Below are 15,645 nucleotides of genomic sequence, written 5' to 3' on the forward strand. Positions count from 1 at the left end.
CGACATTTCACAAATTATGTAGATAATTTGCCTGGTTTAATAAGGTTACTTGTATTTGATAGTGAGTTTTATTCATTACTTTTCCATTTTAGATATTAAATATTTAAATTTATATGTGGGTAATTATTAAATAATTTTAGTCTTTAGGCTGCATTTTATTTTGCTGATTCCTGATGCACCGTCTCAAATTACTTAGATATCTTACTTGAAATAAATGTGTGTGATTTTCTCATTTCAAATTTGACATTTCAAACATTGTTGAGACATGATAGGTATGTTGAACTTTCAGCATAATGTTCACCTTGCCACATTTCCCATTCTAAAACAACTTGTAAGTTACAGACAACACTTGTTAAAATTAACAGGAAAATTTGAAGGAACATTTTCTTGCACTGCAATCAATCTGTGTTAGTTTGATATGTGATTTGCTAAAATCAAATTATCACCAACATAAAAGTTTAAGGTAATAGAATGCATTCCCTTACAGTACGGATTTTGGGAATTCTAAAATTCAAATCTAGCCAGCAACAGAAACTCTAAAAGATAAGCCTGATTTTTGGCTTCTTTGATTTCTGTTGACTTCCTTGGGGTTTATTTGTTACATCTTTCACCATCATTTCTGCTTCTGTTTCATTTTTTCTCTTTTAGACTCCCTGAAGCCTTTCTATATTTTTCCATGATAAAGACAGTTATTGAAGGGGGAAGGAAAAAAAGACAGTTATCACTGGTTTTAGAGTCCACTTATATGATCAAGGATAGTTTCTTTACAAGAACCTTAATTTAGTTACACTTACATGATCCTCTTTCAAATTAGCAATTTATTCTGATTGCATGGATGAAATCAGAATTCATTTGGGAATCCATTCAGTTTTCTATAGTCCTACTTCTGAGTTCTCTTCAAAACCTGTATTTCATTTTCAACAGGTACTTTCAGCTATTTAGCTATCCATGCTTTCCTCTTACTTTACTGTAGCTCTTAGAGAAATGTGAGGTTTATTATTACAAACTTCCCCCAAATTTATATTCATTATTTAATCATCCTTCTTTTTATTTGATTCTCTGAGGTACTGTGAATAGAGAGGCAGCAATAATTGATAATCAATACAGTAAAATCACTTCTTCAGTACAGTTAAAGTTCTGAAGTGAACCATGGGATTAAAATGTAGGCAACCCAAGGATATAGAACTGGAGTAACAGATGCTACTAGACAAGTAAATACACAAAATTTAAAGTGAATGAACTCAGATATTGAGAAAATTGTTTATTATATTTTATTTTAAAAGACTTTACAATTTTGTTATTTGTTTTCTCTCTCTCTCTCTCTCTCTTCTCTCTCTCTCTCTCTCTCTCTCTCTTGCCTTTTTTTTCTTTTTACCTTTCTCCCCTGTGCTTTGATTTGTCTTTATTTCAGGACTGTGGTTAGTGTTCTGTTGTTGTCAGTATTGTGTGTGGTGCTTTTCAGGTGTTTTTTGTTTGTTTGTTTTTGTTTTGTTTATTTTTGTTATTTTTGTATTATTCTGTAGGTTCTTCTTCCTTTCCCCCTTTTCTTTCTTAAATTGATATTTATTAGTCTCTAGAAGGACTCCTCCCATTTTTTTGGTTGTTTAGATTTGAATCCCCCCTTTTTCTTTTTCTTTTTTAGACTTTTTTTTCTCTTTATTTGAATATCTTGATTACATAAATGAATTGTGATAAGGGTTTCAGTCATATAAAGATCAACCCCTCTTCACCAGTGCAACATTCCCGCCACCAAAGTCCCAAATCTCCCTCCATTCCCGCCCCACCCCCACCTGTACTCCAGACAGGCTTTCCAGTTCCCTCATTCATTCACTTGATTATGGTAGTTCTCAGTGTAGTTATTCTATAACTGTGCTCACCACTCTGTGGTGAGCTTCAGGAGTGAGCTGGTGTTCCAGCTCTCCTCTAATTGTCTCTGAGGATTTTATAACAATGACATTATTTTTTCTTAAAACCCATAGAAGAGTGAGACTATTCTGCGTCTCTCTCTCCCCTCTGACTTATTTCACTGAGCAGTGATAGATTCCATGTACATCCAGTTATAGGAAAATTCATGACTTCATCTCTCCTGGGCGGCTGCATAATATTCCATTGTGTATATGTAACCACAGTTTTCTTTAGCCATTCATCTGTTGAAGGGCATCTTGGGTTGTTTCCAGAGCCTGGCTATTGTGAATAGTGCTGCAATAAATATAGTTGTGAGGAAGGGGTATTTGTATTGTATTCTTGTGCTCCTAGGGTAGATCCCTAGGAGTGGGAATAGCTGGGTCGAATGGGAGTGCTCAATTTCCAGTTTTGAAGAAACCTCCATATCGCTTTCCATAGAGGCTGTACTAGACGGCATTCCCACCAGCAGTGGATAAGAGTTCCTTTTTTTTTCTTACCTTCAGAAACACATAACTTGAACCATCTTGTTTTGCCTCACAAATTGAGGGGAAAATAATGGAGGGCACCAAGATCAAGCAGTTGTATGAACATTGAGTAGAAATAAAAAAAATGATCATACTTGAACATCAAAGCCAAAGCCAACGCAACAGAATCTACAATAGGCTAGACACAGAAGGCACCACTTTTACTAGCACTCAGGGGGGCAAAAGAAGGACGATATGGGATGCTTGCTGGGGACAGGGGTGAAGGGAGAACAACACTGGTGGTGGGAATGTCCCTGATTCAATGTCACTATGTACCTGAAATACTACTGTGAATGAGTTTTAATTCACTTTGATCAAAATAAAAATTATTAATATAAAAATAAAAAAGCAAGAAAAAAGTCTTTACAATTTTGTGTTTTTCCTTTTGTTAAATATTACATTGCTAAATTTTCTGATCAAAAACTGGATATTGAAAAATTACTCTTGAATCAGTATAATGAAGAGTTTTGTGTAAGTTTTGATTAACATAATTTATAGAATTCAGGTCTAATATTGATGTTCTTACTATTTAAACTAAATAAACTTTTGGGGTTGATTGGTAAGAAATAGTGCTAGGGTTCATGTGTGAATATGTGGATAACCAGATTTCCCAGTACTATTTGTTGAGTTGACTTCTCTTTTTCCTATGATTTGTTTAATTCTTTTATTGAAAGTTAGAATATTTGTAATTTTATTTTTAAGTTTAAACTGTTCTGTACATGTTAGTATATATCTCCTCAGAATTAATTTAAATGTGGGTTAGAACTGTTAAATCTTAAATAACATTCTAAAACTTTTATCCTGGAAATAAAAATTGGACTTTAGAAATACTTATAGAGATAATTTGAGTGGAATGGAAGCTGCTGATGTAAATGTAGGGTACTTATTGGCAATGGTAGAAGCTGTAAATCAAATATGAGCATTCTAATGGAATCTTATTAGCACCTAAACTAGATTGTCTTGTAACTCATACATATATACATGACTCTCCAAAAGTAAGTTTACCAATCCAACAATACATAAGGATATTACATACATTATGGAAAAGTTTATATGTAATTATGTTGTGGAGCAAATATGACTTAAGAGGCTATATAATGCCACTCACGTCTGTGAGGCACAGTGGACAGCACTCTGACCTAAAGACATTGAATACAATGGGATGAAATTTCCTGCAACAACATTCATAACAAATAAGATTGTGGTAAAACACTTGCCTTAATTAGAACTTTATTTAGTCCATAATTAACATTACATGTATATGGTACACAGAGGATTGTCAGGAATAACCCCCTCTGCATCAACAGGTGTGACTCAAAAGCAGCCCCTCCGAATAAAAAAAAAAAACAGAAAATTAAAAATATATTTTTATAATTAGTTTAAAAGAGACCATTGCTATGGTTTGGTTGCTGTCTTTATTGCTGTGGTGCTTCTTGGGTTCTTTTGTTTGATTTTTTTTTGTATTGTTTTTATGTTTTTCTTCCTTTTTCCCTTTTTCCTTAAATTGATATTTATAGCCTCTGGAAGGACTCTTCCCATTTCTTTCTTGTTTGATCTTACCTCCCATTTTGTTCTCTTTCTTTTTTCTTCCCCTCCAAACAGAACCACATAACTTGAACCATCGTCTTCTGCCTCACAAATTGAGGGGGAAATAATGGAGGGTTCCAAGACCAAACAGGTGTATGAACATTGAGTAGAAATAAAAAATGATCAGACTTAAACATCAAATCCAAAGTCAACGACAACAGAATTGAAACCCAATCTACAACAAGCTAGACACAGAGGGGACCTCTTATACTAGCATCCTGGGGGTCAAAGGAGGGGGATATGGGATGCAGCTGGGAACAGGGAGAATGAAGGACAACACTGGTGGTGGGAATGTTCCTGATTCAATGTCACTATGTATCTAAAATATTATTGTGAAAGATTTGTAATTTACTTTGGTCGAAATAAAAATTATTTAATTAAAATTAAAAAATAAAAAGTATATTATAACTATGGATAAAAATCTAGTCATTTTTATTAACTCATTTCATATAATAAAGCCACTATTTTACCTTTTGTGTACTGCATGAAAAAAAAAAACTAATGGGTGTATCTCTTGTGTTATGTAAACTTTCAACATTCTTCAATGTACTTCTTTCTTTTGTACAGTTTTAATAGGAAATATGCTTCTCAATCTTGAATTTTCTATCATGAGTTTTACATTTCTCTTTTCAGACTCCCTTACTTCTCTTGTCATCAATATTTATTTATATATATATTTTTTGCAATTTGTGAATTATTCAACTTGTTCCTTTATAGTTCATTATTTACTTATAAGAGAGTGACTGATTTTTTTATGTGTTTGGTACTCTAACCTAAGTTTTGCTGTATTTTGTTCATTGTTTTAGGGAATATTTTATGGACCATTTGGCCCTTTTAAAAACCATATTAAGTCCATAGTGATAGTTTAACTATTTTTCAATTTAGATTTTTTTAAAATTTAAAATTTTTTGCCTGATTGCTGTCCCAGGTCTTTTAAAACTATATTGAATAAGAGGGGAAACAATAAGACTTGCTTGTTTTCTATGTATTCTCAGAGTAAATCATTTCAGTTTTACACCAGGGAAAATAACAGCAGTTTTGCTTTATTGTACTTGCTCATTACTATATTAAACAAGGAAACCAAGTTTCTTTAAACCTATTTTGTTGAGGTTTTTGATTATAAAATTATGTTGGATCTTGTTAAAACTTTTCTGTATGTATAGATGGATTAAACCAGAGAGCTTTATCTTTTGATTGCATTGATGTTCATGTGGGAAACTGGTATGAAAATGTCTCTTTTAATTGTAAATGTGTATGTATGTATGTTTCTTATTTTTGAACAGTGAATTTATTGAGTCTTTGAAAGAGTGATAGAATGTACCATATAGTTCATTTGGAGCAAGCCTTTTGCTGTTTTTGATATTCTTAATTACTATTACAATTTCTTCTTAATGAGTTGTTCAGGTTCACTATTTCTCCTTATTTCAGTAGATTACACGAGTTCTTCAGCTTAGCAGTGTGCAATTCTTCATAGTAGCATTTTATCATATCTTCAGTTTCTAATAGTGTCATATTTTTTTCTTTTTAATTTATGATCCTAGTGATTTGTGCAAGTTTTTCTCTTTTACCTCTTGAGTTTAGCCAAATGTTTATTTGTCTTGTTTATTTTTTGAAATAGTCATCTCCTAGTTTATTTTGCTTTTAGTATTGCTTTCTTAATTTCACTAATTTCTATTCTAATTTGATTATGTCCTTTTAATTCTAATCTTGGGATTTTTTATTGTTCTGTCTCCAGACATTTGATTATGTTTAGGTTGTTGATTTTAGTTTTTTATTCTTTATTAATATAGATCTGTATTGTTATGAATTTCTTCCTTAGTACAACTATTGCTGTGTCCTATAGATTCTGATCATTTGTTTTCTGATTACATTATTTCAAGTAATCATTTTATTTATTTTTGATTCAGTTATAAATTTTTGGTTTAGTTTCCAGGTGCAGGAGTTTTTCCTGTCTTCTTTTTATGTTGATTTTTGATCATGGCATTATGATATTAAAGGGTTCTTGATATTTATAGATATTAAAATTTTTATGTTTGAATTGTTCCCTAGCTTTGTTATCTATCCTGAGAATCATTCATGTTTACTAGAGAACAATGTGCATTTGAAAGTTTTTTTTTTGGTTTTTGGGCCACACCCAGCGGTGCTCAGGGTTACTCCTGGCTGTCTGCTCAGAAATAGCTCCTGGCAGGCACGGGGGACCATATGGGACACCGGGATTTGAACCAACCACCTTTGGTCCTGGATTGGCTGCTTGCAAGGCAAATGCTGCTGTGCTATCTCTCCGGGCCCTGCATTTGACATTTTGAAAATTGGTGATCTTGTGTAAATTTATTAATTCCACTTAGAAAACTATAATATGGATAAACAAATATATCATATGACATGAACAAATACCTTTACTTTTTCTGGGACAGCTAAGGCTAAAAATCACTGACTATGGGAAAGTGAGATATATGGTAAAAGTTGTATGTGTAGTAATTCAGTTCTTGTGAGAGTTACTGAAAGGGGAAGGAAATCAGCATTTCAAGGATCAAAAGAAGGTAACAAATCAGAGTGTTGAAAGGAAGAAAACTTTACTTCACTTTACTCTATTTCCAAAGCATTTTGTCCATATTTTTTCAGTGTCAATGAATACTTTTACATGATTAGAGACAAAAAAGTGAATATTTGGAGAAAATACTTGGCATGGAGGGGCCGGGGAGACATACCTGGCAGTGCTCTGGAAGGAGTAACTTCCGGACTCTGTTCTCAGGGATCAATTCCTGGCACTACTTGGAACTGTCAGGGATTTAACCCAAGCTTATTTTGTGCAAAAGAGTGCCCTACTTGCTGTACTATTGCTCCAAAAAGTCTGAAAACCTTTGTTCCCCTTTGTTATAGTTCAAAGAAGATTCCTAAGAGCTTTAAGTTATATAGAGAAGACTCTTTCTTTACTGTCTTTCTTTACTAGTGTATATATGTACCACATTTTCATGATATACTAATCTGTTGTTGGACATCTAGGTTGATTCCAAATCTTATCTGTTGTATTGGGTGCTGCAATGAATATCAGTGTGTATACATCCTTTTGGATAAATGTTTTTCTCTCCTGGGGATAGATACCCAAAAGAAGAAATATTGGGCCACATGTGGCTCAATTTTTAGTTTACTGAGAATCCGTACATACTGTTTTCCATAAGGTTTGGACCAGGCAGCATTCCCAACAGCAAAAGAGTAGAGTTCTCTTTTCATCTATCCAGCAAACAAATTGTTCCCATTATTTTTTATATGTGCCATAATCACTGGTGTAATATGATATTTTATGTCACCCACAGCCAACATTAATCTTTTGTTTTGTTTTGGGGCCACACCTGGCAGTGTTCAGGGGTTACTCCTGGATATCTACTCAGAAATAGCTCCTGGTAGGCACAGGGGACCATATGGGATGCCGGGATTTGAACAAACCACTTTAGGTCCTGAGTCAGCTGCTTGCAAGGCAAATGCCACTGTTCTATCTCTCTGGCCCCATAATTCTTGATGGCTAAAAACTGAAAAATTTTCCACTAAGGTCAGGCACTAGGCAAGCATGTCCAGTCTCTACTCTTATTCAACATAGTATAAGAAGTCTTAGCAATAGCAATCAGACAAGAGAAATAAATCAAGAGAATCCAAATTGTAAAAAAAGGAAGCCAAACTATATTTCAGATGACATGATGATATACATTGAAGACACTGAAGGGTCCACAAAAGAGTTCCTAGAAACCCTAGATAGCAAGTGGCTGACTAGAAAGACAAATGATATTTGCATTTCCTTTATGCAAATAAAGACTCAGAGGAGAAAGAGATCAAATATTCTATCCCATTAAAAATAGTGTCCAAATCTAAAAATCAAACTAATAAGAGAAATGAAAGAACTATACCAGGGAAACTTCAAAAACACTTAGGAAAGACATAGAAGTAGACCTAAGGAAATAGATAAACATTTATGCTCATGGATTAGAATAATCAATATTATAAAAATGACTATCTTATCTAAACTACTAAATATATTCAATGTAATATTTATTCAAAATTTTTGTCCCCCAATTCACAATACAAATCAGGCAAAGGGCCTGTGTTGAGGTGTATATTGGGTCCATTTATTGTATGTCCTCTTTCTATAGTCAGTGTAAAGAACACAGCCTGTGGTAAGATTTGGGAGGCCTTTTCTTTTCTTTTTATTCTTTTATTTTTTAAAATATATATATATATATATATATATATATATATATATATATATATATATATATATATATATATATATTCCTTCACCAGTTCAACATTCCCATGACCAATATCCCAAGTGTCCTTCCTCCCACCCCACACCGGCCTGTACTCTAGACAGGCTATCTACTTCCCTCATTCAGTCACATTTTATTATGATAGTTCTCAGTGAAATTATTTCTGTGACTGCACTAAACTATCCCTGTGGTGAGCTTCATGTCAGGAGCTGAACCCTCCAGTCTTCCTCTATTTTTTCTCTGTGAATCTCTGGTTAAAGAAATTGGGGCCGGGTAGGTGGCGCTGGAGGTAAGGTGTCTGCCTTGCAAGCGCTAGCCAAGGAAGGACCGCGGTTCGATCCCCCGGCGTCCCATATGGTCCCCCCAAGCCAGGGGCGATTTCTGAGCACATAGCCAGGAGTAACCCCTGAGCGTCAAACGGGTGTGGCCCAAAAACCAAAAACCAAAAAAAAAAAAAAAAAGAAATTATGGTACATATACAAAATGGAATATTATGCAGTCATCAGAAGAGATGAAGTCATGAAATTTTCCTTTACATGGATGTATATGGAATCTATTATGCTGAGTGAAATAAGTCAGCAGGAGAGAGATAAACACAGAAGGTCTCCCTCATCTATGGGTTTTGAGAAAAATGAAAAATATTTGTGTAATAATTCTATTTAAATTTAGACAAATCTTCAAAGACTTATAACAGTCAATTATAAAATTGTGTGAAATAATAAATAACAAGAATAGCAAATTTCTTTTTTATGAATATCTTTATTTAAACACCTTGATTACAAATACAATTGTAGTTGGGTTTCATCATGTAAAGAACACCCCCCTTTCACCAGTGCAACATTCCCATCATCAATGTCCCAAATCTCCCTTCTCTCCACTTAAGCAAAACAAAAACCAAGAAACAAGAATATCTTTACCTAACTTTAAGCTCTACTACAAATCCACAGTGATAAAAACACCATGGTACTAGAACTAAGACCAATGGGTCAAAATAGAATATCTAGTGACAAAACCCCCAATTATGTGATCAATTAATCTTTGACAATGGGACATGAGCTTGAAATGGGATAAAGGCAGTCTCTTCAAAAACTGGTGTTGGAACCACTGGATAACCAACCATGTGTAAAATATTAAAGACTGATCTATATCTCAGACCTTAAAGTCAATTCAAAATTAATTAAAGACCTGGAGATCATTCCTGAATTCCTAAAGTTCATTGAGTTTATGTATGGCAAAAGGAACACTGGCTAACATTAGCTAATTGAATGGGAAAATATTTTTATCAGATAAAATAAAAAATACCTAGGATATTCAAAATAGTCAAAAAGTTTAACTCTACAAATCCTATAAACCCTATCAAAAATGGGGAGAGAAAATGAATAGACACTTCTCAGAGGAAAAGCAACAGATGGCTCTATGTCATTTAGCATTAGGAAAAAAAATCAAGAAATTTCATGGAGTTGTATTATGAGACCACTGTTGTTTCAGAGAGCACAGAACTTTAGTAAGCATTGTTTATATTCATCATTGTTAGTGTCAAATCTAGCCTGGATGAAAGTCTGCAAATTTCTTGATAGGTGAAATTTCAAACTTTTCTTTTTCAGTGGTCAGGCATGAGAAACTATGTTAGAAGATTACTTTAACTTGTTTTTCCTTGCTGCTGAAGACCACTGCTGATCTTTGAGTTAGTCTCACCTGAATTCTTCATCTGACTTGTAGTCTCTGAGCAACAGTGCCTCACCGCATAGAATTAGAGAATTTCTAGTAAGCTCTGCCAGTTGGCAGCTCAGCCCACACCCTAGAAAGGTACTAGGAAGAGCGAAAAGCAGTGCTACGGCCTATGCCTTCTTTTTACTCTTCCATTCAGCAGGAACAATATTGTGGTAGATGCCAGATCATCCTATTGTGTGACCTTTTCAAATTGAAACTTTGAGTTTGATGAGAAGTCTGATATTTTTTCCTTTCTCAGACATTTGGCGAGATAAAATTGAACTAATAAATCATATTACCTTAGTGTATGAACCACCAGATTTGTATGCCTGTATATATTTTAAAAACTAAACACAAATTTAATATCATAGTAACTTTGAGGCCATTCCCCTCTTACTATTTAAAATATAAACATCAAAATCACTATATTATATATAATAACATACTTATACACTCACTAAAATATATATTAATATATATTTATGTTATATATAAATATATACATTTTATTTAAATATAAAAGTATTTTTCAAAATGTCAGTCCATTTGTTTTACAAAGCTGAGTATTTCCATGCAACAGGAATAATAAAGAAAGCCATGTTATTGGGACAAAAGATGCCTTTAAAATGAAATAGCTATGAAATTCTATTTCATATACTCTATTTCTATTTCATATATTCATTCTATTTTCAGTATTTAAAATATTATTTCTCCATATATAAAAGGTAAAGTTTTCATTCAGTTTGTTGACATTTTAAAATTTCAGTGTTTTATGAGTTAAGTTTTATATGAGTATATGTTTCTAATAATATATTGGAAAAAATTTCCTTTTAATTAGTACCACAGTTCCTATTGTTAAACTAATTTATTTCACTGAGGTTTTGCTGAGGATAAATTTAATTTTGGTCTTAGGCAATCTGGTGCTCATGTTTTGTAATAACAGTTAATGTCATTTAAGTATTTTTATTGTGTTCCCTTTCAGTTTTAAGAGAGAAAATATATGGAAATTTATTCTACCAACTACGTGAAAATTATTCAACTCATGTCTACCAAATTTATTGGAGCCTTTATCATATTCAAAGTTAAAAAGATGGTTTGATAGGATGTGGGTTGTAAAGGTTGGCAGATGATCAGAATTAAATAGGGATGCAAAGATAGGACTAGAGTTAAGAGTGCAAATTGTGTCTTGCTTGGTAGTTTGTAAAAAGAATTGTCAGCTTCCTATGTGCTTGACATTTCTGTTTATGTTATGAAACATTATAAAGCATTCTGATATAATCACATTAGTGCATTTATCTTGTAGCTATTAAGCTGTATAAATAATGGGCACACTTTATTGAGGTAGGCACATGCTGACACCAATAAACTGGTTTCCGAGCTATTTTAGGTGCTGGCTAGTTATTTTTTGATTTATTGTGCTCACTTCCACTGTACACACAATTATTTTTATCAGATTTAAAATGTAGTATGGAGTAATTACTGTAGCATATTCATTTACATGGTATAAACAAATGTTGATTATATTTTCCTATATTGAGTATTGTGTCTCTGTATTGCTTATCTTGAAACAGTTGTATTTTACAATACATTGAAATGATGCAAAATATAAGGAAGGAGACACCCCAACATTCCTAAAAGGACTCTTGAGTAATTGTGGCTCTTTTTATTTCACACTTCTGGAAGTACCAGTTTTATTTTATTTTTTACCATTTCATAGATGTGAGGGTACATCTATTTCTTATTTGTGTATCCCAATACAGAGAACTGATAATGAGCACTTTTTAAGAATGTTAATAGCCATCGGTGGTGTGTGTTTTTTTTTAACACATATTTCTTTCTTTTTTAATGTTTTAGTTAAAAATTCATTAGCAAGAGCACCAGCTGTGTCTCTACTATTGACCTTCAACCAGTTACACAGATTATTTTTAATCTTAATTTTTCAAGTACATGTTAAGGCTCCAGGAATTGTGTACCTGAGATTTATGCCTAACAGTTCTTCAACATCAATCTCACCACTAATGTCAACTTTTCTCCATCATTGTTCCAGGTTCACTTACACTCCCCAGCCTTGACAGGTGCATATTTTTAAAATTCTTTTACATTTTAACTAATTTTTAAAAGAATATTTTTGTTGTATCTTAAATATTTTATTATTCTGGAGCTACAATGCAGTAGAGGCAATGTTACATGAGGAGAATACCTAACAATATCACATTTATATATCAGATCCCATGATGACATTCAATTTACCCCTTGAGCTATATGTCCCTATTTCTGTTTCCTCCTTCCCTTCATACCAATGTCTCCCACTTTTATTTCTTTTTTAATTAATATTTTATTTAAACACCTTGATCACAAATATAATTGTAGTTGAGGGGGTGTGTTTTCATAGAAGTGCCTGTTTATATTTCTCCATATTTTTGATGGGCTTGTTGGATTATTTGTCTGCTTAAATTTGTCAGTACTTTTTAAAGTTTGCATATTACTCCTTTATTTAAAGAGTTGTTTGTGAATTTCTTCTCCCAGTCAGTAGGGTGTCTTTTAATCTATAGTTACTTTTGTAATGATCCTAATTGTTTTTTTTATTTGTCATTTTTGCCACTGGTATCAGGTAATTGACAGTTTCTTTGCTGTCCAGATCCTAGAGAATTCTACCCATTTTTTTTTACCTGATTTATGTGATTTCTGTTCTATGGTTGAGTTTTCTCTATGAATTAATGTTTGTGTTTCTTGTGATATACTGATCTAGCTCCATTTTTGTTGCATGTTAGTTATTATCTACTTTTCTTAACACCATTTACTTTATTTCCTAATTTTTATAATACCATGATTTACTATGTTTTTCATAATAGTAATTTCAGGCATTATATATTCAAACACCAATATCATCATCAGTGTGACCCATCTTTCACTACTGACTCCAATTTTCCATCCAACCCCATGATGTGCTTTGATGCAAGCACAAACACATTTATTTTATAATTTTTGTTATAGCCAACAATTTATTTTATATTTCCTGTTGCAGCACAGAGGAAAAAAGGACTTATCAAAACTTAGAGCAACACAGGTCAATTTAAAAGTGGTTTTTTTCCTCATCATAGAGGTGCTAAAGTCATTGTCTAAGGATTGTTTGGGCTGTGGTTGGTGCTAACTGAACCAACACTTAGCACCATTTCTTTTCTTTTCTTTTTCTTTTTTTTTTTTTGAATTTTGGGCCATACCTGGCGGTGCTCAGGGGTTACTCCTGGCTGTCTGCTCAGAAATCGCTCCTGGCAGGCATGGGGACCATATGGGACGCTGGGATTCGACAAACCACCTTAGGTCCTAGATAGGCTACTTGCAAGGCAAATGCCGCTGTGCTATCTCTCCGGCCCCTTAGCACCATTTCTTGAAGAGGCTTTTTTTATTTCATTCTATATAGTCAATTTATTTGTCATTTGTTTAACATGTTGTATCTTTAAAATTATTCCTGGAATCTCAGTTCTGATATACTGAAATGTCAGTCTATCCCTATTCCAGTATCATGCTGCTCTTATTACTATCCTTTATGGAGTATATATATATATATATATATATATATTGATGACTAGAATGCATTAAATAGTGTTAAATGCATTAAATAACAGTTCCCCTTCAGTGTGAAGGCAGCTAGAAGTTACTCTTGATTAGTTTGTCCACCAGTGCCAGATATGCCTGTTCAAATGCTTGAACCTAAAGGTATTGGGAGTCACTTGAGCCTCCTCTGTGTTCATCTTGGTCATACAATGTTGATAATTGAACTAGACGCTGAGTGAACTTAAAGTATATGCTTCACTTTGAACTCTGTTAAATGAAATATAATTACATTATTTTGATGCTCTTTATTAATCAGCTTCCTTTCCCTTCATAGTTCTGTAATATATTGACAATTTTAAAGAGAAGTCACAGCTATGTTTTCAATTTTAGTGTTTATCAACTTAAATATTATGATCTTTGGTTTTTATTTGTTTTGTTTTGTTTTGTTTATGAGACACAGCTGGCAATGCTCTCAGGTTGTTTTGGCTCTTCGTCAGAAATCACTCTTAGCAGGCTCTGGGGACCTTATGGAATGCTGGGGATGAAACCCTGTTTGGCCATGTGCCTTACAAATGCCCTGATATCGCTCCAGCTCAGGGTATTTAGTTGTTCTTTTTTTTTTAAATATGGAACGCTTCACGAATTTGCGTGTCATCCTTGCGCAGAGACCATGCTAATCTTCTCTGTATCGTTCCAATTTTAGTATATGTGCTGCCGAAGAGAGCATGGTATTTAGTTTTTAATTAGGAAATATCTCATCTCTTTGTTGGTTACATCAATATCTATGTGTAGGCATATATATTACAGCAGTATTAAGGCAGAAAAAACCTATTTTAACATTATATAGTTTAATTATTATATAAATATAACTGAAAAATCTCTTCAAACAAGTTGAAGATTATTTATAACCTTTTATTGTGTCAATTTATTATACAGAGTTTAGTTGACTTAGATGCTTATTTCTTCAATATTTATGTTTTTATTTTTTGAGGGGGGCACACCTGTTTGATGCTCAGGGGTTACTGCTGGCTATGCTCTCAGAAATCGCTCTGGACTTGAGGGGACCATATGGGACGCTGGGGGATTAAAGCGCGGTCCTTCCTAGGATAGCGCTTGCAAGGCAGATGCCTTACCTCTAGCACCACCGATCTGGCTCCTATGTTTCTTATTTTGACTTAACTTATTGTAAATGGTTTGTTTATTCACTAAAACAGGTTGGATTTTATGAGAAAAGTACTTCCTTAAGACAGATATTACAAAGCCTTTGGATTATAAAAGGAAATTATTAAATCTAGAAATCATTGAAAAGATTCTAACAAAGCATTTCTCTTCATTGAATCTTCATATGAATTTGGTTTCAGTCACTTTATTTACAGTGTTTTGTCATGGTAAAGTGCACTCCATAATTTTACCCTTCACAATAGAGTAATTAGAGAAAGATGATGATATTTTTTTAGTAAGGTAATGTTTATGATATGTGCAAATATTTAGTCGAGTTATACAAACAGGCACATATAGAGTATACACATCAATACTAATTTTTGAGAAATTTTTATTTTTACCATAGTGAATTAAAAATCTTTCACAGTAATATTTTAGGTACATAGTGACATTGAAGCAGGGGCATTCCCACCACCAGTGCTGTCTTCCCTCCACCCCTGTTCCCAGCATGCATCTCATATCCCCCTCCATGGCCCCCCGGACTGCTAGTATAAGTGGTCGTTTCTGTGTCTAGCTTGTTTGTAGATTGGATATGGTTTCTGTTGTTGTTGGCTTTGGGTTTGGTGTTTAAGCCTGATCATTGTTTATTGCTACTTGATGTTCATACGACTGTTTGGTTTTGGTACCCTCCCTTATTTCTCCTCCATCAATACTATTTTAAGCAATGATTATTTTTAGTCATCAGTATTTATCATGCCCATGTTTAGAACACACCATCAGATATTCTTTGTTAGAGGTAATAACTACATTTTATGTTTATAAACCTCTGTCTGCTTCTGTTTTATTAAATATGTAATTGGAGCCACAGATATTTTACTGTGCCTCTTGTCTTTGGTAATTGTAAACATAAAAAGTTAAGAAGATCACAGTGTCCATGTGACAAG

General features: G+C 33.4%; 1 protein-coding gene and 2 non-coding genes across 3 annotated transcripts in view; 1 reads left to right on the forward strand and 2 right to left on the reverse strand.

Moving 5' to 3' along the window:
• Positions 1 to 15,645, forward strand: part of GRID2 (glutamate ionotropic receptor delta type subunit 2) — a 1,564,419-nt gene that overhangs the window by 185,236 nt on the left and 1,363,538 nt on the right. The gene's annotated exons all lie outside the window — the stretch shown is intronic.
• LOC126032720 (small nucleolar RNA SNORA51) lies at positions 8,069 to 8,199 on the reverse strand. Its single transcript, XR_007503940.1, has one exon. It is a non-coding gene; the product is annotated as a small nucleolar RNA SNORA51 (small nucleolar RNA).
• LOC126033023 (U6 spliceosomal RNA) lies at positions 14,161 to 14,267 on the reverse strand. Its single transcript, XR_007504180.1, has one exon. It is a non-coding gene; the product is annotated as a U6 spliceosomal RNA (small nuclear RNA).

This window comes from Suncus etruscus, chromosome 16 (assembly GCF_024139225.1).
Source record: "Suncus etruscus isolate mSunEtr1 chromosome 16, mSunEtr1.pri.cur, whole genome shotgun sequence".
NCBI lineage: Eukaryota > Metazoa > Chordata > Mammalia > Eulipotyphla > Soricidae > Suncus > Suncus etruscus.